Source organism: Schistocerca nitens, chromosome 2, assembly GCF_023898315.1.
Source record: "Schistocerca nitens isolate TAMUIC-IGC-003100 chromosome 2, iqSchNite1.1, whole genome shotgun sequence".
In the NCBI taxonomy this organism is placed as follows: Eukaryota; Metazoa; Arthropoda; class Insecta; order Orthoptera; family Acrididae; genus Schistocerca; species Schistocerca nitens.
The window spans coordinates 600,036,242-600,061,525 of record NC_064615.1 but is presented as its reverse complement, the minus strand read 5'-3'; the positions used below and the strand labels follow the sequence as shown (position 1 = coordinate 600,061,525).

General features: G+C 45.2%; 1 protein-coding gene across 1 annotated transcript in view; it reads right to left on the bottom strand.

The window, feature by feature from the left end:
* The window catches only part of LOC126235186 (transcription factor GATA-6-like), a 520,767-nt gene that overhangs the window by 123,729 nt on the left and 371,754 nt on the right, over positions 1 to 25,284 (bottom strand). The window lies entirely within an intron of this gene.

Here is a 25,284-nt window from a genome sequence, read left to right as displayed (position 1 = left end):
TGGACATGGTCAAAATGGTTACAGAATCCTTGGCAGTAGGCCTAATGCGATCCTTGCAGAGTAACCATGGAGCATGATAAGATTTTACAAATCATCAACGAAAGCTCGACATGTTTCATTCGTGGGACGTAAATTCAGCCAGAAGTTGGAAGCAGTGTGCAAGAAGACTCTTTCGGCCAAATTACGTTCTCCCTGGCCACATAGTCTAGTTTCTATGGCTTCGGCACCTCGTTTTTCTGTTACAGGTATTTGCATCGCTGGTGTGTAGTTCTGGAATTCCAGTTCGCTTTGCGATTCCCTTGTTATGGAGCTTTCTTCATGTTGGATTGGTACCAACGTGAAGAGAGCTAAACCTACATGAAGAGAGCTCCATTTCCTGCAGTGACTTTTGCTGCTGTCGGCCTGTTTTTAGTCACAGTCTTTTCAGTCATGTCCGTCAAGATAATTCAAAACACCGTTGTGATGCATCGGATGTTTTTCCTCTTTCCCTGTGTGCGGTATAAATCTTTGACACGGTGCCTCTTGAAACACCACACACTTCATCTACCTTGATTACAGAAACACTCACCATACGGGCACCGACAGTTTGCCCGCGTTCTAATAGACTCATGAAGCCTGTTCTGGCCATGATTGATACTTGACAATACACAGACGCCGTTCCTGGTCAAATACAACAGTGCAACTTGGGGGCTAGCGTAGAATACGTATTTCCGTATTTTTGTCCAACGCCTGTATGAACGTTCTGTGCTTTGAATCGCGGAGGAAGGGGGGGGGACTGTTGCCTTTCTCTGTTATGAATCCAGATCCAGTCTCTGAACTTTGACTGAGGGGGTAGTTGTGGAGACAGAAGAAGACGGCGCAGTTTCGTTAAAGGGAAGGCGGCGAGTCTACTCAGTAGACTACAGAAAGCAGACGGGGTGGCTGGAGAGACGTACGCAGCCACTCGTATCTGTGCGAGGGTGCAGTCCTTGCATGGCGTGGTGCGGCGCGGCGCGGCGGTACAGAAAGGGTTGCGCAGCCACGAGCGGGGCTTTTAGGCGCCGCCGCCCACTCCAGATGGGCCGATACGGACGGCATTACCGCCGCCACGGCAGAGCCGGAAAAAAGCGCTACTGTGCACTCGCTAGGTGCGCCGCGCTCCCACGTCGCCCGCCGGCTGCTGACTGAGCGACCCGCATCCAGAGACCTCGCTGCACGGCCTCGATTCACGGAACAATTCTGTCTGTGGCGCAACTCGCAGAAACTTAGGCTCCTCGGACGAAAATAGCTCTTTCCTCGCTCGCTCGAAATCGGATCGGTTCCTCCATGACGGAACAGCTACGTAACATTTCTAGCCCTTGTCGGACCTACTGCTTTACTTAAACTAGCGGCAGTTGTTACATTCTTACACTGAGGTGACGAAAGTCGTGAGGTAGCGATATGCACATGTACAGATCGCGGCGGTATCGCTATACAAGGCATTAAAGGGGCAGTGCATTGGCGGAGCTGTCATTTGTACTCAGCTGATTCATGGGAAAAGCTTTCCGACTCGATTATGGCCGCAAGACAGGAGTTAACAGTCTTTGACCGCGGAATGGTAGCCGGATCCAGACGCATGGCACATTCCATTTCAAAAATCTTTAGGGAATTCAATATTCCGACATACACAGTGTACTGAGAATACCAAATTTCAGCCACTACCTCTCACCACGGAAAAGGTAGTGGCCAACGGCCTTCACATAACGACCTAAAACAGCGGAGTTTGCGTAGTATTATCAGTGCTATCAGACAAGCAACACTACGTGAAATAACCGCAGAAATCAATATGGATGTACGACGAACAGATCCGTTAGGACAGTGCGGCGGAATTTGGCTTTAATGGGCTATGGCAGCGGACGACCGATGAGAGTGCATTTGCTAACAGCACGACAGCGACTGCAGCGCCTCTCCTGGGCACGTGACCATATCGATTGGATCCTATATTAAGTACTGGAAAATCGTTGGCTAGTCAGACGAGTAGCGAATTCCGCTGGTAGCAGCTGATGGTAGCTGATGGTAGGCTTCGAGCTTGGCGCAGACCCAACGAAGCCATGGACACAAGTTGTCCAAGCTGGTGGTGGCACCATAATATGGTCGACTCTGTTTGCATGGAACGGACTGGGTCCTATGGACCAACTGAACCGATCATTGACTCGAAACAGCTATGTTCGGCTACATGGAGACCATTTGCAGCTATTCATGGACTTCACGTTCCCAAACAACGATGCAATTTGTATGGATGACAATGCGTCATGTCACCGGGCCACATTTGTTCGCAATTGGTTTGAGGAACATTCTGCTCAATTCGAGCGAATGATTTGGCCACCCTGATCGCCCGAGATGAAACCCACCGAACATTTATGAGACACAATCGAGAGGTCAGTTCGTGCTCAAAATCCTGCGCAGGCAACACTTTTCGCAGTTATGGACGGCTATAGAGGCAGCAAGGTTTAATATTTCTGCAGGGGACCCAACGACTTGTTGAGTCCACGCCACGCCGTGTTACTGAATGCCGGACAGAAGCAGGTCTGACACGATATTAGGAGGTACCCCATGACCTTTGTCACCGCAGTATGTATCTGTCTTCGCGAACTGCGAGCTGTTAATAATCTCCTTACCCTCAGACATATGTATTCCTCTAAGCCACTGTACGGATTGCGGCGGAGGGTATATAATGTGACAGTGGGTATAGTTAAACTTTCGCTACTTGAAAGTCTCTCCATGAGAAACGAGTGATAGCAGGACACTGAAATTTCGTGGAAACATTTGTTAGGACATGTGGTAGATAAGTAATGAATGAAGCATTAAAATAAATATTTCAGAATAAAAAGTCTTAGTTGCGAAACCACGACGCTTTTTATTCTGAAATAATGTGAATCTGGTTGTTTTAGCACCCTGCGAGAATGGAATCGAATAATTTTTACATTGAAAGAAAGACTTAAATTTTCGCAAGAGAGGGAAACATTTGTTAACTGCGTACCATGTTTAAGTTTCAGGTTACAAACGTTGCTCATTATGACGACCATCTGCATCCACGATAGTCTGGAATCGTAAAAAAGATTGCTCTAATGTTGCTCGAAACATCTCGGAAGGGATGTTGGATACTTCGATCGCTATGCACATTTTCAACCTCCAACGTGGGTTAGCGCGCCGTTGATTAACACCTCCCCCCCTCCCCCCTCCCCCCTCCCCCCTCCCTCCCTCCCCTCCTCCCCTCCTCCCCCCCCCCCCCCTCTCTCTCTCTCTCTCTCTCTCTCTCTCTCTCTCTCTCTCTCTCTCTCTCACACACACACACCACCTCGGTATTTCTGTCTGTATGTAAAGGCTAATTTCAGGAACTACTGTAGCGGTTTTTATTCAAACTTCACTGATAGACTGATTCACGAGGAAGATATGTATATACAATTTATACCCGCTTTGCCAAACGTGTCATCAGGCCGCAGATACATACTGTTACTGTGTATGGATGATTTTAAATTCTGCCTGACACAATTGACAATTTGTCCCATAGATGAAAAATACTTCCAATTACTGCACCTGGATTTGGCTATTAGGCAGATTCCTAAACTGTAAGTCTCATCCCATATATTCTCGATTGGGTTTCCATCCACCCCCATGCCCAGACTACTGGGATTTTTGGCTGAAAATAAATGCGACTCTGCAGTAAGATGGATGTCAAACAGACTATCTACTGTTTGGAGCAGATAATAAAAGGTACAAAAAATCCATTACTATGGGATAATCGCTTCGGGATGTTTGCGAAAGTACATGCCAACGAGATAGCAGAATCATATACTAATCTTAATATTTTTTGTGGAGAATGAAGCACTGTAAAAGACAAACATATATAGGGTTTACTCATCTACATCCAAATTCCGCAGGACACTGCGAAGTGCATGGCACTCAGTGACAAGACGCCAAACCATTCAAAGCAGAATTATATACTCTTCTCGAGGCAACATATAATAAAGTTCAGTACCAATACTGTGAAAAGCTGCTAACACGGAGTTCTCCATTAAATGCGACGAAGTACAGAAAACGGATGCAAACAAAAATAGAGTAGAATGCGAACAATATACTTACAGTGCATTTACATCCAACGGTTCACACAAGGATTCGTAATAAATAAAAGACACAAGAAAGTCCGCAGAACACACAAAAACAGATTTGTAGTCGTTTACCCTACCCAGTATTACGGATGCAGGAAGAACGCAATCATAATACGAGTAACAACATTTATAACGCAATTCAGAACAGGCGAGAAGTCGTAGTCAGAAGCACACTGTGATGAAATCAACTTCTCTTAACCATGAAACAAAAACAAACATAGAAGACTAGAAATCAGCCAATAAGAAAGCCAGATGGTGGAGTGATAAACTTGCAGCGCTGCAAGTGTCGTGGCAACAAACCAAGGGCCTATCACCAGAAGTCCCTATATGGGTTCTTCTCCGGGGTGTTGGCAATTTCTGAAACCGATACTGTCGCCAGGAGGCCTTCAGAGCTTTATATTTACATTGATGCGGCGTAAATATTAAAGGTAGCCAGTCTAATGACGAGAGCAGGCGGAACTAAAAGCTCGGTATCTGAGTGTGGGTGAAAGCGCATCCGGAAATGGCCGTCAATAGCGGCAGGCCGGCATCTGGACAAGGGCGGCGCCGCACACGACACCGAGAATACCCGGGGGGAGGGGGCTGTGGCGGGACAGGAGCAGTTTATTTTGGGGGTACTAATACGGTGCCCGGCCAGCAGACTCCGCAGGCGCCACGGCCAGCGGAGAAAAATGAGTGCCCGCCTGGGCCGGCCGCGGCGGCAAAAAGGCGGATCAATTTGCCTGCGGAGGCGGCAGGGGCGGGGGAGGCGGCGGCGGGGGCGGGCGAGGGCGAGGGGTGGAATTTATGGGAGCGCGTCAGGCCGCAGACGCTAGCCAGGCGCCCTCGCTGCCTCGCCTCGGCTCGCCGCGGCCCGCAGAGGCCGACCGGCGACGGCCCACAACCTGGCGCTCTGGCGCTGCGTTCCGGATCAGACGCCGCCGTTCGCAGAAGGTGCGGCGGAAGCCACCGCCTCTTGCCGGTCTTTCCACTGTGTCTTCTGAGAAAGTGCAGCTCGCCATTGTGTCCTCTAAAGTACTTCAGGGAAGCTGAGTGTCTCGCGTACAGAAGGCATAAAAGGGCAATGCGTTGGCGGAGTTGTCATTTGTATTCAGGTGATTCATATCAAAAGCTTTCCGACATGATTATGACCGTACGATGGCAATGAACAGTGTTTCAAAGCGGAATGATAGTTGGAACTAGATGCATGGGACATTCCATTTCAGAAATTGTTAGGAGTATTCCGAGATCCTCGGTATCAAGGGTGCGTAGAGGATGCCACATTTCAGGCGTTACCTGTCACCACGGAAAACGCAGTGGCCAAAGGCCGTCACTTAACGACCGAGAGCAGCGGCGTTTGTGCAGAGTTGTTAGTGCTGACATACAAGAAACATTACGTCAAACAGCGGCAGAAATCAATTTGGGACGTGCGACGACCGTGTCCCTGGAAAGTGCGGCGAAATTTGCCGTTAGTAGGCTATGGCAGCAGACGGCCTACGCGAGTGCGTTTGCTAACAGCACATCACCTGAAGCGCCTCTCCCTGGGTCAGTGACCAAATCGGTTGGACTCGACAGGAAAACCGTAGCCTGGTCAGATAAGTATCGATTTCAGGTGGTAAGAGCTGATGATAGATTTCGAGTGTGGAGCATACTCCACGAAGCCATGGACCCAAGTTGTCAACAAGGCACTGTACAAGCTGATGATGGCTCCATAATGGTGTGGCCTGTGTTTATATGAAATGTATTGGGTCCTCCGGCCCAACTGCACCGGTCACTGATTGATTCGGCTACTTGGTGCCATGTCAACAGACCACAGCTGTCTGCGATTGGTTTGAAGAGATTCTGGACAGTTCGAGCGAATGATTTGGCCACTATGATCGCCCGAGATGAATCCTATTGAACATACATGGGAAATAATCGAGAGGCCAGTTGGTGCTCAAAATCCTGCACCGGAAACAGTTCCGCAGTTATGGACGGCTGTAGGGGGAGCATGGCTATTATTTCTGCAGAAGACTTTCAACGACTTGTTCAGTCTGTGCCACTCCGAGTTGCTGCACTACACCAGGAGAAAGGAGGTCTGTCACGAAATCAGGAGATATCGCATGACTTTTAGCATCTCAGTGTATATACCTGTGTTCTGTTTTTCTTTACGCGCCCGTATTATACTTCGTAGTAGACTTGACACAGACGCCCTGGTAAACTCAAATGATGTTTCTGAAATCTGCCGTATCGGTAGCGACTATTTTCTCCCTTTGTTTCTTTCCGAAAAGCGTATCGAGAATACATCCGTTTCTCGTTTCTCCTTACGGATTGCACCTTGCGTTTCACTACATAGCACGAAGCAACTTGTTGTAAGGACGCACGTGAAGTACGATTGGTGTGTGTGTGTGTGGGGGGGGGGGGGGGGGGGAGGGGAGAATGCGACAATGCGGAAAGTGTTCTAACAAGAACTACATTAACCAAACGTTTAACAAAGTGACCGGCGTAAACAGTAGACTTCGCTGCTTTATGGTGCCTAGTTGTGACATTCGCACTAGCATAACAACAAAGTGACACCGAAGTAAGGCCTATTCCAAGCTACGTCACGATATGTGGTGTTAGTGCATTCAGCCAGACGACCTATGGCGATCATGAGTCGGCTAAGTATAAATCTTTTCAGGTCAATTCCTAATTTCGGAGTCATCAGGCGAAGAGACATTGGACTATTTAACTAACGTCCCTGTCTATTGAAAGCCAATATAAGAATCCTTTATCTGTTCTTAAGAGATGTTGAGAAATTATTCTCCTGCAATGGGCTGTCACTGAAAACTCAGTATCAGTTAGTAATTAAATGGCATCTGAACAAAACCGACTGCATTAACTGAGTAACTCAGCAGAATAATTTTTATTCTTCCAAGTACAAAAATGCCGCGTTTCTAGCGATCGTCCATGCTGTAACAGTCAGAGCGGAACATGAGTCTTTTCTTGTTTCTCTAATTTTTTAAGATGAAAAACATTTGATGATCGCTGACATGAGGCTACTACAAAGATTAGAATCATAGGAGCTACGTCAAGGATTGAAACAGCAAAAAATAAATAAATAAATAAATGCTAAAATAAATTATCGACACGAAAGAAGACAGACTGCCGTACGTATAGACGGGCGAGGACCGTCAAAGACTGTGGCGGATCATTGTATAAAATCGCATTAAATCTATGAAAGTAATCACTCCCGAGCTCCAAAATGCTACCAGCGGTACAGCTAGCACCGTGACTAAGTATGGACTTGAAGTAAATTGGGTGCAACAGTTAAGCAGCTCCTCATAAGCCGCACATTTCTGCAGTCAGCGCTAAGCGACGCCTTAGGGGATGGAAAGAGTGAAGCCTCTAGACAGTGGAAGACTGGAAACGAATGATTTGGAGAGATGAACCAAATTATATGCTGTGGCAATCCGAAGGAAGCGTTTCGGTTTGGTAAATGGCTAGAGAACGTTCGGAGACGACGATGATATCAGCACTGCAATGCACCGCCAGGAAGCACCGTACGTCAGGCAATGGTTTGTTGACAGCAACATTCTTAATACTGACTGGTCTGCGCGAAGTCGCTACTTGAACCCAATGGAACACCTCTGGGGTAATTCAGAACGTCGATTTCGCTTCAGATCCCAGCGTCCAACATCGATAACGGCTCTGCGTTCGGCTCTCTACGAAGAAGGGCTACAATTTCTTTGCAGGCATTGAGCCAAGTCACTGAAACTGTCCGTAGGAGAGTTCAAGCCGTCATAAAGGCGAAGGATGGACACACTCCATATTAATGTCGACTAGGGAAAGTCAGAATACTTTTGATCATATAGTGAACACATTACGTCGCTGCCATGACTTACGTTTGTTGCGCAGCCTCCATACGACCGTCTGGTGCCAGTTCGACACTCTCTGCAGCGTTGCAAAGCAGCCAGTGGGCTGTTGTAAGCAGGTGACTCATATGTTGTCCGATGAGTTTATATAGGACGAATTACTATTAGTGTTGAGCATAGCATGTACTTAGAAATAGCGCAGAATGGGGTAGGAATGGAGATGACCAGTATCAAGAGAGTCTCTTGGCTGTTTGGCTACAGTAGCTGACAAGACTGTCTTCTGTACTTGGGCCGGTTTTCTGAACTGAAAAGGGAACCGCATCTACTCGCCATAACCGATTTCATCCAGATTTACCGTGTATGCAGGGCTCAGCCAGAAATAAAAGGAACCGAATTGGGAACCCCTGATGGCCAATAGTTTCGGAAAAAATAGCACTTTTGGGGCGATTCGGGCCCAGTGTGAGCCATGTAAGTTAGCGTATTTTTCAGGCAGTGGCAAGAGTACGCAACAGCAATCGGAGAGTTCTTGAGTCGAGTATACATGGGGAATTTTCTTTTATATTTGTTATTTTCAATTGTTACGTTACTTACACTGCAAGCAAACCGGAACAATCCCCAATGTACAGTTTTTATTAATATTTTCATAAAAGGCATGAAAGGAAAAGCAAAGGAAAACTTGGTGCATGAGTATGTGGCAAAATACAGGAAGGTCGTCATTACTTCATGAAAATTTCAACCTTATTCGAATATTTTGTTACTGCTATGAAGAAGCTTAACATGTAGAAGAACTAATTTCTTCTGTTAATTGACTAGTGGGGAAGACAAACAAATCGACATTTATACAAAGAGATTTTGCAAGATGACGGAGGTTTGTCATTATGTAGTATTAAAATGACTTTCTTCAGGTAAAAAATGTGGTCAAAAAGCTTCAAACTGCTCCTGTCTCATCGAGAGAGAAAAGGAAATCACAACCCGAGAAGACTGCATCACAATACATTCCATTGCCAACATTTGGTGAAGTCATGCGTTAGTCGTGGTTCATTATCAACCAGTGCAATAACAGAGAATTTTTTTTTTAGACGTGTCATATTACCGCCTTGAGCTGCTAGTAAAATACTTTAATTTATAGAAGCAGTTTCAGTCGTCTGACAATCAGGTTCGTAAAAGTATTTACAGAATCATGTTAGGCGAAGTATAAAATCGTTACCGTCAGTTGGTAAAACCATAAATTATACACTTTTACCATATCTTAATATAAATTACGTCGTCAACCTACAAAACCTGTGCTCGGTAGTGCACCCACGCACGTTGAAAATGTAATTGGCATTAATGCTGTAGACCGATTCGTACCACGCAGATTCATTGTTTTACCACCTAATGATAACGATTTCATATTTGACCAGACATGATGCTGTGAATGCTTTTATGAACCAGATGATGGTTAGACCACTGGAATTGGTTGAATAGTAAAGTATTTTATCTGCAGCTCAAGGCTGTGATACATCTCACAATCAATAAAATGTTCCCATCTGTCATGCCGTAGTCGAATGGATTTCACCTTAAAACCCAACGTTTCGTCCCCGTCTGCCGAGGACTTTTCAAGGAGGCTCGTAGCTTCTTTGAATATCCTGGGTCGCTACTGAGTACAGGAAAATTCTGTTTCCGCGTGGTGGCGTGACGACACGTGTTTCTAATACGCCAGTGCAATTGGTCCCTGTCGACTGCTGTGTGTCCGCTGTTGCTTTCACCCCACAGTAGAAGACTGTGTGTACCAACACGCTACCTTGAGCAGCGCAATCGCGTCATTAAATTTCACGCCCTCCTCCTTCCTACTGCAATTCCTGGGGTATTTTGCCATCTCTATGGCCTCTCTATATAACGTTTCATGGTATCCGCTTGTGGCTGCTAGAACTTGAGCTCTATCGAAATGAATGTGGTGGTCTCCTGGCTGCAAAGCATTTTCCGCAACATCTGATCTGTCAATCTCCGCCGGCCGGAGTGGCCGAGCGGTTCTAGCCGCTACAGTCTGGAACCGCGCGATCGCTACGGTCGCAGGTTCGAATCCCGCCTCGGCAATGGATGTGTGTGATGTCCTTAGGTTAGTTAAGTTTTAGTAGTTCTAAGTTCTAGGGGACTAATGATCTCAGAAGTCAAGTCCCTTAGTGCTCAGAGCCATTTGAACCACACTGGCGTATCACCTGGCGTGATGGAATGGGGTGCCATTGGTTACACGTCTCGGTCACCTCTTGTTCGCGTTGACGGCACTTTGAACAGTGGACGTTACATTTCAGCTGTGTTACGACCCGTGGCTCTATCCTTCATTCGATCCCTGCGAAACCCTATATTTAAGCAGGATAATGCACGACCGCATGCTGGAGGTCCTGTACGGGCCTTTCTGGATACAGAAAATGTTCGTCTGCTGCCCTGGCCAGCACATTCTCCAGATCTCTCACCAATTGAAAACGTCTGGTCAATGGTGGCCGAGCAACTGGCTCGTCAGATTACGCCAGTCACTACTCTGGTATCGTGTTGAAACTTCATGGGCAGCTGTACCTGTACACGCCATCCAATCTCTGTTTGACTCAATGCCCAGGCGTATCAAGGCCGTTATTACGGCCAGAGGTGGTTGATCTGTGGACTGATTCCTCACTATCTATGCACCCAAATTGCGTGAAAATGTAATCACATGTCAGTTCTAGTATAATATATTTGTCCAATGAATACCAGTTTATCATCTGCATTTCTTCTTGGTGTAGCAATTTTAATGGCCAGTAGTGTAAGAGCCTACGGAATATCAGAACAGCTGTGTGGCTGGATTGAAGAGTTTTTAGCAAACAGAACACAGCATGTTGTTCTCAATGGAGAGATGTCTACAGACGTTAAAGTAACCTCTGGCGTGCCACAGGGGAGTGTTATGGGACCATTGCTTTTCACAATATATATAAATGACCTAGTAGATAGTGTCGGAAGTTCCATGCGGCTTTTCGCTGATGATGCTGTAGTATACAGAGAAGTTGCAGCATTAGAAAATTGTAGCGAAATGCAGGAAGATCTGCAGCGGATAGGCACTTGGTGCAGGGAGTGGCAACTGACCCTTAACATAGACAAATGTAATGTATTGCGAATACATAGAAAGAAGGATCCTTTATTGTATGATTATATGATAGCGGAACAAACACTGGTAGCAGTTATTTCTGTAAAATATCTGGGAGTATGCGTACGGAATGATAATAGAAAATTAATTGTTGGTAAGGTGGGTGCCAGGTTGTGATTCGTTGGGAGAGTCCTTAGAAAATGTAGAGCTTTAACAAAGGAGGTGGCGTACAAAACACTCGTTCGACCTATACTTGAGTATTGCTCATCAGTGTGGGATCCGTACCAGGTCGGGTTGACAGAGAAGATCCAAAGAAGAGCGGCGCGTTTCGTCACAGGGTTATTTGGTAAGCGTGATAGCGTTACGGAGATGTTTAGCAAACTCAAGTGGCAGACCCTGCAAGAGGGGCACTCTGCATCGCGGTGTAGCTTGCTGTCCAGGTTTCGAGATGGTGAGTTTCTCGATGAGGTATCGAATATATTGCTTCCCCCTACTTATACCTCCCGAGGAGATCACGAATGTAAAATTAGAGAGATTCGAGCGCGCACGGAGGCTTTCCGGCAGTCGTTCTTCCCGCGAACCACACGCGACTGGAACAGGAAAGGGAGGTAATGACAGTGGCACGTAAAGTGCCCTCCGCCACACACCTTTGGGTGGCTTGCGGAGTATAAATGTAGATGTAGAATGTAGATATACTATAAATTTGGAGGAAATCCGTGTTGATGGGTATGCGCGGTCCCTTTCTAAGTACGCTAAGTGTGTCATGTTTAGGGCTCTCGCACCACCGTTGGAAAGTAGGACGTGGCCCACAGCCGGGGCCGGCGCGCCCACTTTGGCGACGCACTGGCGGAGGTCGCGCCGGCGGTTTGTTTTGGAGCGAGCCGTGCCGTGTCGCCACTCAGGCTCCGCCGGGAGGCAAGGGCAAGGTGAGGCGTGGCGTGGCGCGGCGAGGCGGCCGAGCGCCGCCCGGTAAGCAACGCACTTCCCGGGAAGCCGAGCTGACGCGCCTAACCAGGCCAGCCGCGTCAGCGGAACGCCGAGGTGCCCCGCCGCTGCCGCCACCTTTCACTCCCATGACGGTCGCAGACGCCCGCGACGGCCCGTATCATCACGCGGCGGGTCACGTCTCGCCGAGATACGCTCTTTACGTGAGGCAGGCCGAATCCGTTGTCCGGCAGTGTTTACACGGCGTCACGTCCAGCCGGCCAGCCCCGTGCGTCGCCGCGGCTTCTCTCCGGGCTCGGTGGCCTTGAAACCTGCCGCTGTCTCTACTCGCTCGTTCGGACCCTACAGCGAATCACCAACGAGCCGGAGTAAACATCCGGAGCGACCTGAAGCGGAACAGACGGCATAAAACTTGTAGGAAAAGCAGCTACCGTGCTGAGATTCAGTCCACGAATCCTAACGATGCATCAAGAAGGTAGCTTACGAAACCCGATCGATTCCTGAGTATTACTCATTCGTCTATCTCCAAGGAAATAGGATTAACAGATGTAATACATTTACGTAAACATCAGTACTCCGACATTCACACTTATTTGGTAGAACGTTCGTAGAAACACTTTCAGACTAGAATGAGATTTTCACTCTGCAGCGGAGTGTGCGCCAATATGAAACTTCCTAGCTGATTAAAACTGTGTGCCGGACCGAGACTCGAACTCGGGACCTTTGCCTTTCGCGGGCAAGTGCTCTACCATCTGAGCTACCCCAGCACGACTCACGCGCCGTCCTCACATCTTTACTTCTTCCAGTACCTCGTCTACTACTTTCCAAACTTTACAGAAGCTCTCCTGCGAACCTGCGAGTCATGCTTGGGTAGCTCACAAGGGGAGGCCGCCAATTGTGAAATTCAGATTCGATTCATACTGCGCATAATAAAAGCTCATGGCCAGAGGTGTAATGTGGCAAAGCACCAAGATGCACTTCTCAGCCGTTGTCGAGAAAATTGACAGTTAAAAGAAACCGTTGCGGTGAAATACTCTCTACGATTAATAGTTTTCTACAGCGTCGTGGCGCAGCGGTAAGCGCTCGGGTTCGTAATCCGAAGGTCGCCGGATCGAATCTCGCGCCATGCAACATTTTTATTATTAGTTTTTTGTAATTCAAATATATATATAAACTATTAATGAATTGCTTATACATGTTGGTGAAGGCGGATCGCTCTCCAATTGTACCGCCTCCATTTTTGCGTTTGTTTAACAGGGTGTACCAAAACTCTCTCGTCCGCTCTGATTTTCGACGATGTTATAAGTTGCGCTAGGGACCGCATCTACCTTCTTTCGAAGTTAGCAGGCAACTACGCTATTCTGCGGTGGCTCGTTTCGGCCCATTCAACATCTGTCCTTCAAGTGTAACGAGCGAGTAACGGAGTTTATATTTCATACCTGCCACAGCAAATTTGTGTTCGTGGGGTTTCTATTCTAATTCGAACGTTTGACTTACGCTATACGTATTCGTTTCGGAATATCGTTTCTACGTCTTCCGTTAACTATACGTGGTTAACATTATGAAGGCAATTAATAACATTAATGAAATACAACTTTGTTTGCGGAAAACATAATGATGTCCGAAGTCGCCAGTTTTTCCACGACAAACGACTTTCAACAACTTATTATATGCATAATTGTTGCAATTGATTACCGGGAATTTATATATATATATATATATATATATATATTTATTTATTTATTTATTTATTTATTTATTTATTGTGTGTGTGTGTGTGTGTGTGTGTGTGTGTGTGTATATATACACACACACATTTGAATTACAAAAAACAAATACAAAAAAAAGTTGCATGGTGCGAGATTCGATCCGGCGATATTTGGATTACGAACCCGAGCGCTTACCACTGCGCCACGACGCTGTAGATAATTATTAATCGTAGAGAGTATTTCACCGCAACGGTTTCTTTTAACTGTCGATTTTCTCGACAACGACTGAGAAGCGCATCTTGGTGCTTTGCCACATTACACCTCTGGCCATGAGCTTTTATTATGCGCAGTATGAATTGAATCTGAATTTCACAATTGGCGGCCCCCCCTTGTCAGATGGTAGAGCACTTACCCGCGAAAGGTAAAGGTCCCGAGTTCGAGTCTCGGTACGGCACACAGTTTTAATCTGCCAGGAAGTTTCACTTTAAGACTATTTTGCGGTCGCTCCATTATCGAATAGCACGTGCAAAAAATTAACACTTGAGCACTACATTTTAAAGTACTATTTAAACCATTCTGTAATTTTTCATATTACTAATCAAAGCGAATATTTATCAAAGAAGCCAAGCTTCTGTAACTCTTCGAAACTGCTACGCTATACTGTTTATAGCAATCGAATGAACATCATCTTTTGGAGGAATGCACAGCCATTTATCTGTATATTTCCTATATATTTCCTCTGTATAACCTGTATTTCGGCTTTCACGCCGTTATTGAGATCAACGATCTTAGACTATTAACGTATTTCGGTGTGTACTGCGCAGGATGACATATTTCACGCCATTATGAGTATAGTGCTTTAGTCGTTGATATTTGGGAATGTATCTAAATTGCTGGACAGGTCGGTAAACTAGGCATCTGAGCATGTATTTAAATGCCAACGGCTAAAGCACTGGACTCGACAATAGCGTGAAATAAAATGTAATACCGAACAGTACACAGCAAAATACGTTAAAGGTGTAAGATCATTGTACTCGACAATGGCGTGAAAACCGAAATCTAGGTTCTACACAGTAAATATACAAAAATATACAGTAAAATGGCAATGCATTCCTTCAATATATGCTGTATTACTGTGGCTCATCACCATGGAATGTAATCATCTGTCTAAGTAATGTTGTTGCGCCTTTTTGCTGTGTGAGTTCCGAGAGGTCGGAAGTAATCTTATTATATGCCTGTTTGCTGGCAATAATTAACGTATTTCTTATACTTATCGTGTTCAATTATTTGTAATCAATTACCTTCCTCATTTTCTTTGCCACGGACACAATTTTCATTGCCCTTTTTTTAATTCCAGTGACCGACCAGGAGAAATTGGACGTGGACCATTCGAGAGAATACAACCGAACACTATCGTAGATTCTTCTGTTGCCGAAGACAGAATGCACTGAGATTATTTTTTTTTCTTTATCTTACATAATTTCCTGATAAAATCTGTGCTACCGCTTCAGACCCGTATGTTTTCAACTGATAGGTCACGCATCATGAGACAATGACGACACCCAACATACTCACTGGCATGACGTGTTTCCACCGTTAATTTTTTGACAATGATGTATTTAAACATTCACGAATCCTTTTATATAGAATTATCTGTTTACTTGCATTCCACGATATTTCCATGAAAACAATTTTCCCATCGTCATTGTAAGGCACTTTTGCCGTGTTAATTGACTTAAACTAAGTCTTCTGTCATTAGCAATATTTTGTATCGTCGCTTACTGAAAAATTTTTCATTGAAATACCTCAGTCGTATCTTCCTACGTAGGTGGAAGTCAACAAAACATCTTTGGATTCGGAGGAGAACGTTTCTGATCAAAATTTCGTGAAGAGATTTCGCCGCAACGAAAAATGTCTTCGTTTTAGTGATTTCCATCCCAGCTCCCCTCTCAATCCGTGAGTCGTCTTTCATATTTCGCCATAATATAAAACGAGTTATGAAGTTTTTCGATGTTCTCCTTCAATCCTATCAGCTAATGTAGTCACTAGTTAGTACGACCGCGTGCTGTCCCCGAATTACTTTTGTGAAACTCTTAAGGCTTTTTAAATAAAACAAACGTTTTTAACAATCTTTATCTTTGTCTACATATTTGCAACGTCCTGTCGCTAGCGGGCTCCGAATTGTAACTGTAACATGGCAGTGTGTAACGCAACTATGTAAGTGCGTGAGAAACATCGTGCTCTAAACAAGTTTCTGACTACAAAACAGTTCGTCCACTCATGGAGCACCCTCCCTTCGACATGCCATGCCAGACCACACACGATCTGTAACAGTCCGACGCCTTGGGTTCACTGTCATCCGTCATCCTCCATTGAGTCCCGACTTCGCCCCAGAAGATTTTCGTTTGTTTCCAAAATTTAAAAACACCTTAGAGAACCTCACCTTCATAGTGATGAAGCGGTACGAGCAGAGGTGACGTGGCTCCGTTAACAAAGTGGAACATTCTACGGTGACTGTGTCAACAAACAGGTTCGTCTTCTCCCACATCTGATGGTTCAAATTTGAGTTGTTTACAATCCCTGAGAATTTAGCTGAATCGACAACCTTTAAAGTTGTATGATGTATCGTATAACAGAAATTTAACGATTTTATTGGTAGTTATGTGGAGGACTTCATTTTTTATGATTCGCAGTCGATCGTCACTGGTATTTTGTCACTGGTATTTTGTCTAAACCATTTTGTAATTCGCAGTGATCTGCTGAAGACTTTACTAGACGATAAACGACAGCATCATATCCAAACAAACTGAGAGGACTGCTCGGATTGTCCTCTAAACCGTTTATACAGACTGGGAGCAGTAGAGGGCTTGAACAGTTACTTGGATATCACATCTGTTTCACGCGGTGATTTTCCGTCAGCGGCGTCAAAATCCTTCTGGCAACAGAGAAGGTCCAGACAAGTGCATGGCGTTTCTCATTGGATTGTTTAGAAACAGCAAGGGCGCCACAGAGGTATTGATCAAATCTCCACTGGCAGACGCTACAAGAAAGGCATGGTGAAGCAAGGAGACGTTTACAGTTAGAATTCAGAGAGTGCATATTCCAAGAGGAGTCGAGGCGTAGTTATAAAGCTTTATTCGCTTGCATGCAGGTACCTGTCTATATTTACGGTACTCATTGAAACCCCTGAGATACAGTTCCGTAGCACGGTACTAGTGCAGGCAAAACGAAACTATAGTACAGGCCACTGATACAGTGGACACGAGCTGCGTCATTTTCTTTTGGCTCCACTATTAGCATGCTGCGGTACTGTAGCGCGGTGATATCAGTAAGTACCGTAAGTGTGACACGAATCTACAAACAAACAAAAGATAACTATTTTTTCTAGAGGATAATTGAAGCTTTACGGTTACACCTCGTGTATTACTGCTGCTAAGTCAGACGTTGTCCTCAACGCCCAGAGTTCATCAGAGACAGAAGTATCGTCAATGGTGCCCCAGGATGCTAGGACCGCTGTTTATATATATATATATATATATATATATATATATATATATATATATATATATGGTGGTCCGTTGATAGTGACCGGGCCAAATATCTCACGAAATAAGCGTCAAACGAAAAAACTACAAAGAACGAAACTCGTCTAGGTTGAAGGGGGAAACCAGATGGCGCTATGGTTGGCCCGCTAGATTGCGCTGCCATCGGTCAAACGGATATCAACTGCGTTTTTTTTTTAATAGGAACCCCATTTTTTATTACATATTCGTGTAGCACGTAAAGAAATATGAATGTTTTAGTTGGACCAATTTTTTCGCTTTGTGATAGATGGCGCTGTAGTAGTCACAAACGTGTAAGTACGTGGTACCGTGGACAGTTTACCAAATACGGAAAAGGTCGATATCATGTTGATGTATGGCTATTTTGATCAACATGCCCAACGGGCGTGTGCTATGTATGCTTCTCGGTATCCTGGACGACATCATACAAGTGTCCGGACCGTTCGCCGGATAGTTACGTTATTTAAGGAAACAGGAAGTGTTCAGCCACATGTGAAATGTCAACCACGACCTGCAGCAAATGATGATGCCCAAGTAGGTGTTGTAGCTACTGTCGCGGCTAATCCGCACATCAGTAGCAGAGAAATTGCGCGAGAATCGAGAATCTCAAAAACGTCGGTGTTGAGAATGCTACATCAACATCGATTGCACCCGTACCATATTTCTATGCACCAGGAATTGCATGGCGACGACTTTGAATGTCGTGTACAGTTCTGCCACTGGGCACAAGAGAAATTACGGGACGATGACAGGTTTTTTGCACGAGTTCTATTTAGCGACGAAGCGTCATTCACCAACAGCGGTAACGTAAACCGGCATAATATGCACTATTGGGCAACGGAAAATCCACGATGGCTGCGACAAGTGGAACATCAGCGACCTTGGCGGGTTAAAGTATGGTGCGGCATTATCGGAGGAAGGATGATTGGCCCCCATTTTAGCGATGGCAATCTGAATGGTACAATGTATGCTGATTTCCTACGTAATGTTCTACCGATGTTACTACAAGATGTTTCTCTACATGACAGAATGGCGATGTACTTCCAACATGATGGATGTCCGGCACACAGCTCGCATGCGGTTGAAGCGGTATCGAATAGCACATTTCATGACAGGTGGATTGGTCGTGGAAGCACCATACCATGGCCCGAACGTTCACCGGAACTGACGTCCCCAGACTTCTTTCTTTGGCGAAAGTTGAAGGATAGTTACTATCGTGATCCACCGACAACGCCTGACAACACGTGTCAGCGAATTGTCAATGTATGTGCGAACATTACGGAAGGCGAACTACTCGCTGTTGAGAGGAATGTCGTTACATGTATTGCCAAATGCATTGAGGTTGACGGACATCATTTTGAGCATTTATTGCATTAATGTAGTATTTACAGGTAATCACGCTGTAACAGCATGCGTTCTCAGAAATAATAAGTTCACAAAGGTACAGGAATCACATTGGAACAACCGAGATAAAATGTTCAAACGTACCTACGTTCTGTTCAAAAATGGTTCAAATGGCTCTGAGCACTGTGGGACTTAACATCTGAGGTCATCAGTCCCCTAGAACTTAGAACTACTTAAACCTAACTAACCTAAGGACATCAGACACATCCATGCCCGAGACAGGATTCGAACCTGTGACCGTAGTGGTCGCTGGTTCCAGACTGCAGCGCCTAGAACCGCTCGGCCACTCTGGCCGGCTCCTACGTTCTGTATTTTAATTTAAAAAACCTACCTGTTACCAGCTGTTTGTCTAAAATTGTGAGCCATATGTTTGTGACTATTACAGCGCTATCTATCGCAAAGCGAAAAAAGTGGTCAAACTAAAACATTCATATTTCTTTACATACTACACAAATTGTAATAAAAATGGGGGTTCCTATTTTAAAAATAACGCAGTTGATATCCGTTTGACCTAAGGCAGCGCCGGCCGTGGTGGCCGAGCGGTTCTAGGCGCTTCAGTCCGGAACCGCGCGACTGCTACGGTAGCAGGTTCGAATCCTGCCTCGGGCATGGATGTGTCTGATGTCCTTAGGTTAGTTAGGTTTAAGTAGTTCTGAGTTCTAGGAGACTGATGACCTCAGAATTTAAGTCCCATAGTGATGAGAGCCATTTTAACCATTAGGGCTCGTACGGACGCATACATACTGTCGTTTTTCCCTTGCTCTGTCTGCTAGTGTCACGGGAAAGAAAATGACTAATAGTGGTCCAGGATACCCGCAGCCAAGCACCATACTGTGACTGGCGGGATATGGTTGTAGATGTAGACATCATAAAATTGCCATCACTGGACACTCAGAGAAATTTGAGGTTGTACGGACGCTTATCGACAGTCTTTCTTAACGAGCATTTTTTCGAGAATGCAGCGGAAAAAAAGGTGGAGGGCTTAGCGTGGTACCCGAAGTACTCTTCACCATCCACTCTAAGGAGGTTTGCGGCATACTCCGAAGAGGTGGCGCTTGACGTGAAGGACAGCTATGGCTCGTTCAAAGTCATCAACTCAATCAACTGGTTGACATGAAGAACAGTCATGCTAACAGTGTATACAGTTTATAGTCACCAGCCTGTGTACCAGTGACAAGTGAGCTCCGAAACAAGGCTGGAGTATCACAGTAAATGATGAGATATACACCAATGCTGCTGCTCTACTCAAATGATGCGTAAACCAGCAACCCCAAGACGTTTTCTTCTTCTCAACCATAACACTAATTTTCACATACTCTATACAGTCAAAACTCGCGAAGTAAAAGTGGCAATACACATAAATGAATTGGACCCTTTTCCCGTTTTATGACTGTACTGCGTTACTCACCTTCCCAACGACGTTCTTATACTAACTACCTTTCATTCTTTCTTTCTTTCTTTCTTTCCCTCGTTTCGCTGTAACAAGCTCTGGAAAGAATGCCGTAAGAGACTACCTTTTACGTCTCACTTCAACAAACGCTGATATGAAGCGAGCATCTGTAATGACACCTGCCGGATGCCACGTAAGTGACATCGCCTACAGGTAAGTCCCATTGATCAAGTTTCCTCTGTAAGGATAGATACTGAATGCTCTTTCAGGACAAAGGGAGATGTAGCTTATTTCACTTGTTTAACCGTGGCGGCGGTCGGTGTGGCGGAGAGGTTCTAGACGCTTCAGTCCGGAACAGTGCTGATGCTACGGTCGCAGGTTCGAATCCTGCCTCGGGCATGGATGTGTGTGATGTCCTTAGGTTAGTTAGGTTTAACTAGTTCTAAATTCCAGGGGACTGATGACCTCAGATATTAAGTCCCATAGTGCTCAGAGCCATTTGGATTTAACCGTGGCGTTCTCAGTCAGTTGGAGAAGCTACATACGGAAATCTAACACTCAACCTCCCTGCACAACATTGCAAACAGAACAGAAAGAGGAGGGGGGGGGAGGGAAGACGGGGGGGGGGGGGGGAATAGTGGTGGAAGAAGACAAAAAATGGTACCCTGTACCACTACTAGTCATTTTCTTTCATGTTCCATTCGAAAATAGCTCGAGGGAAAAACGACTGACTGTTTGTCTTCGTACTTATCTTCGTGATCCTCAAGTGAAATGTGCGTTGGCGGCAATAGAATAGTCCTAAAAACATTTGATAGTACCAAATTTGTATTTCAAACAGAATCACAGAGTTCTGCCTTTGTAGGTTATAGGGTTTAAATTCGCAGATTGAAGGAAAACGAGTGAAAAGTTTCCACTAAATGTACAGACACGTTTAATTATCAGAACTGCACAGGGTGTTTAATAGGAAAAGGGGACATACACAAAGGGGAGCCAGTATTTATCCACAGTTTCTTTAGCAATATCAGAAAGGAGAACGGTGTGCAGGAGGTACTTATTGCCCCATATACTCGTAGGTAGCGGCGAGGGAAAGTGGAGAGAAGAAACTGCTACAGGGTAAGTGCCACCACCGCTATACAGTGCTGGTAACCATATCTACGGAATGGAAAATTGTTTTGTTATTCGTTAGGAACAATTAACGCTTAGGTACTTCATGTGAATTGAAACCTCAGAATACTGAAATAAAAATACCATGAAGTGATGGGCAACATTACAAGAAAGTACGGTCTTTCTCTCATGGTTTCCGTGCTCTATTGTTAGCTATTGGTTCCCTGAGTCTAAATCGGTAAAGCGGAAAAATGGCAGTCGTCAAATTATTAAGTGAAGCGACGTCTACCACTCAAATAAGGTGTTAGATATGACGTGATACATCCTGAGTATTTGCGTCATTTTCACGTGTAGGTTATTCAGGAACTGTGCTCCTGAGTAACACCTCAGCCTCGGGGCGGAAGCGTATTCATGGAGTACATTCTCAACTTGACTGTGACTACACTTAAAAGCTTAGAAGGTTTTACAGTGCACGACAACAGCCAGAAAATGCGAGAAGCGCACAGCAAAAAGAATTAGAGTAGACCTGGAAGAGAAAAATAGTACGAGCGTCATTCAGAAAGTAATGCCTTCAGTGTTTTTGTTTTGATTGAAAGTCTGTGGCAGACTGTCATGCGTAGTACTAATTTCTGCATCTTCCCGCTAATGTCATGTTGGTTTCAATGTCCTGCGACAGATAGCAACAGCAGGAAAGAGTTCCAAACTGGTGTATGATTTGGAGATGAACCATTGGATTCATCACTGATGAAAAAAGTGCAACAACTGAAATCCATCGGCGTTTGCTAAGGGTGTGTATTGTGACGATACGGTAGACGTGGTTACGTCAGACGAAGGTTACTTCTCTTCAGTGGTGATGAGAAGTGTACGAATGACGAGATACGTCCCAGTCGACTCTGCTCAGCTACCACCTCTCGTAATTAACGGCGTCCCCATCATCTCACAAGTGATCGTCGGTGGGTTACGACCAAGGAATCGTGTGCCCAGCAGAATGGCGCCTGTATACCATAGACAAGATGGGACGCGACCTTGGCTATCGGGAAGTGTCTATGTGAGTTGGGTCCCACGAATTTTTTAAAAAAGACTGTGAAAGGAAATTTGTTGGACTCTGCTGGACCATCACGAGAGTGAAGGACACCATTTTCTGGAACCATCATCCCCAGGTATGACATCACCACTAAGAGCCGGAATCGAAGAGGCATTCTATGGACTGGCGTCATGGGAACTCTCCAGCAAATGATCAGTCCAAGATACAGTCATCCGAAGACAAAATGAGGTGCGCAGTTTTAAGAGTTGGGAAGGGTGTGATTGTATTGGATGTCTCTGAAACCAAATCAAATGCCTGTTCGGTAGACTACGCTAAGATCGCAAATTTCTAGTCACGCCACAGAAGATGACAAACTTCCGCTTGCAACACGATGACGTTACCAGAAAGACATTTTCACTCTGCAGCGGAATGTGCGCTAGTGTGAAACTTTGTACCGGGGTCTTTACCTTTCACGAGCTAGTGCTCTACCATATTCATCTTCATATAAGGGCACACTACGCCGCAAAGTGAAAATTTCATTCTGGAAACATCCCTAACATTGTGGCTACGTCATGTCACCGCAATATCTTTTCTTCCAGAAGCACTAGTCCTTCAAGTTCACAACAGACGTTGTGTGAACTTTCGAAGATAGGAGCCCAGCAACTGGCGGAAGTACATAGGTCCCTAGTTCGGGTCTCAGTCCGGCACATATTTTTAATCTGCCGGGAAGTTTCGCGATAAGGTCAGATCGCACAACAATTTCATGACTATGGAACACATCGACAAATTTTGCTGGACTGTTCTACGAAATCCAGCATACAGTCCCGATTCAGTAACTTTCAGACTTCCATCTCTTTGGGCCTTAGAAAGATGGACTGCGTAGCCAACATTTTACAGACTCAGGTTCTGTTGTCAAACTGCAACACAGTGGCTAGCTTGAGCAGATTCAGGTTTATACGCGAGCGGTACTGTGGAAAAGCTAATAACGAATGGTGGTACGAACATTTTAATTCATTACCATACCTAATGAGGCAATATTTATACATACGGATTCGAGACAGTCTATGACTTGAGCGAGGGCACACTTGGCGAAACATGGCCCTTGATAGTGTGTCGTGGGGAGTGTTGTACAACCGCCGCTGCTGCTTAGTTCAAAGGTAATGTAAGTCACAGGCCTCGTGCAGAATGGACCATCCCACGAAACTTAACAGAGAAAAGTTCTTCTGTCGTTACTGTGGGAGGAGTGTGCCTACAACATCAACTGGGTTGTCAACATGGAAGGAGCCAGCGCAGGACACACACTGATGCCAGCAGTCGAAGAAAGGTCAACGGGTTACGTGGTAGAAGAAGTCACTTCTGGATGGACAGAGCTGGAGAGTAGGAGTGTCGTGCAGCCGTCTCTGAAGGATGAGCGAGGCCACGATAGCTGCAGTAAATCAGGTTCCAGTGTGCGGGTAAATTCCCCGTTTGTTGTAAAACTCTGATTTCTCCCACTTCTTTCGTCAGCATAGCTTGTGCATTGAAAGTCATTAAGAACACATGCATTTTTTACCCGAATTCCTGTGTCAATAAATTCTTTTGCGCGACAAGATCAAATAATAGCCTGTGTGTATGCTACCTTCATCCATCGAGAAGCTTTAGAATTGATACCTGATCACAATACCGCTGCTTAATCTTGCCAGTAGGACTAAACCATTGTTCTCCGACCCACAACGTTTCTGCGAACACTATTTCTATTAGAGTGAGCTTTTACAATTTTAGAGGATTCGTTGAGTAATCTAGGTACAGTACTTTATTGGGATATGGTATTTCAGTTAACCACACTGGCACAGACTGTGGAAATAATCAATGAGCCACGGGCAAATAATTAATCGTAGATGGAGGGGGTAAGTGTGAGGGTGGAGGGAGGGGGGGAGGAGGCCTGGGAAGGTTTATACCACAGTAAATATGTGGAAAAATGACAGTATGTAGCCAAATGTCATGTTGGGACTAACCTGATGCAAGCCTTTCTATTTAACGCCACTTCGGTGGTTACATGTCGATTTCGCTGCTTATTTTGTCAAGGGTTTTCCGAGGAGGACACTGGGCAGTGGACCAGGGACTTTGGTGGTAGTAGCCAGCGACGTTGACCACTTTTTTTGCTTTCTTTAAATCTGTTTCTTCGTTGTTATCTCGCCAGTGGTTCTTTGCGGATCTCACATGACTTCTTTCAAATTCCCTCGACGAGGAAGTCACTCGCAAGGAAACATCGCCAAATCGACAACATATTTTATTTTTAACGAGGAAAAACACAGACTTGTAAGATATCAGCTGCAGAAATACATAGCACAAGAAAGTTTCGGGCATAATTATAACAGTACGCAGCTTCTAAATATACAGCTTTCAAACCTCGCGCGCACTTTTTATTTTCCACTATCTCCGCCCCACTGGGGCCGCTGAATGCCCGCTCGCGAAGTACGGCGCTGCGAAGTGACAACCAGCAACTGAAGAGCTATTATCAAATGGTCTTCATTATTTTCGATTTGCAACTTAATCATGCCAATCACGTTGAAGAACACTGCAACTCCTACAAACGTATTTTATTACAAGGGTGTCAGCTCTTCAGTCCAAAGAAAATAAACGCCTGACAGCGATGTTAATGGCTGAATAGCGATACGACACTACTTTAACGACAGATCATTTCATTAATGTGCACTGCATTTGTGAATCGCAACGTGAAAGTGTTCAGAACAAAGACATCTCTGGCAGCTACTACAGGGTGCAAACCGCGCACTTTGACTAAATAAAGGAAGCACTATCGCTTCTTTATTCGTCGACATTATGTGCAAGTACCTGTCACAAATAGCTGCTCAGTAGTTCGCGTTCAGGTAGTAGGAAGTTGCGATGGGTGTGGAACGAGTGAAAAACAGCCGGTACGTACGGAGTTTAAAAGCTGTACATTCCGAAGGTCTTAATAGCGCATTTTTAGAATTATGACCAAAATTTTTGGACTGAACTCTTGCAAGTGTGCTTTTTTCTCCTTAAAATATCAAGTCGCGTTGGTGATGTTTCCTTATCAGTTCTTTATTATCGATCTGCAGTTTCCGTCAGCTCAATTATGACGGTGAGCGTG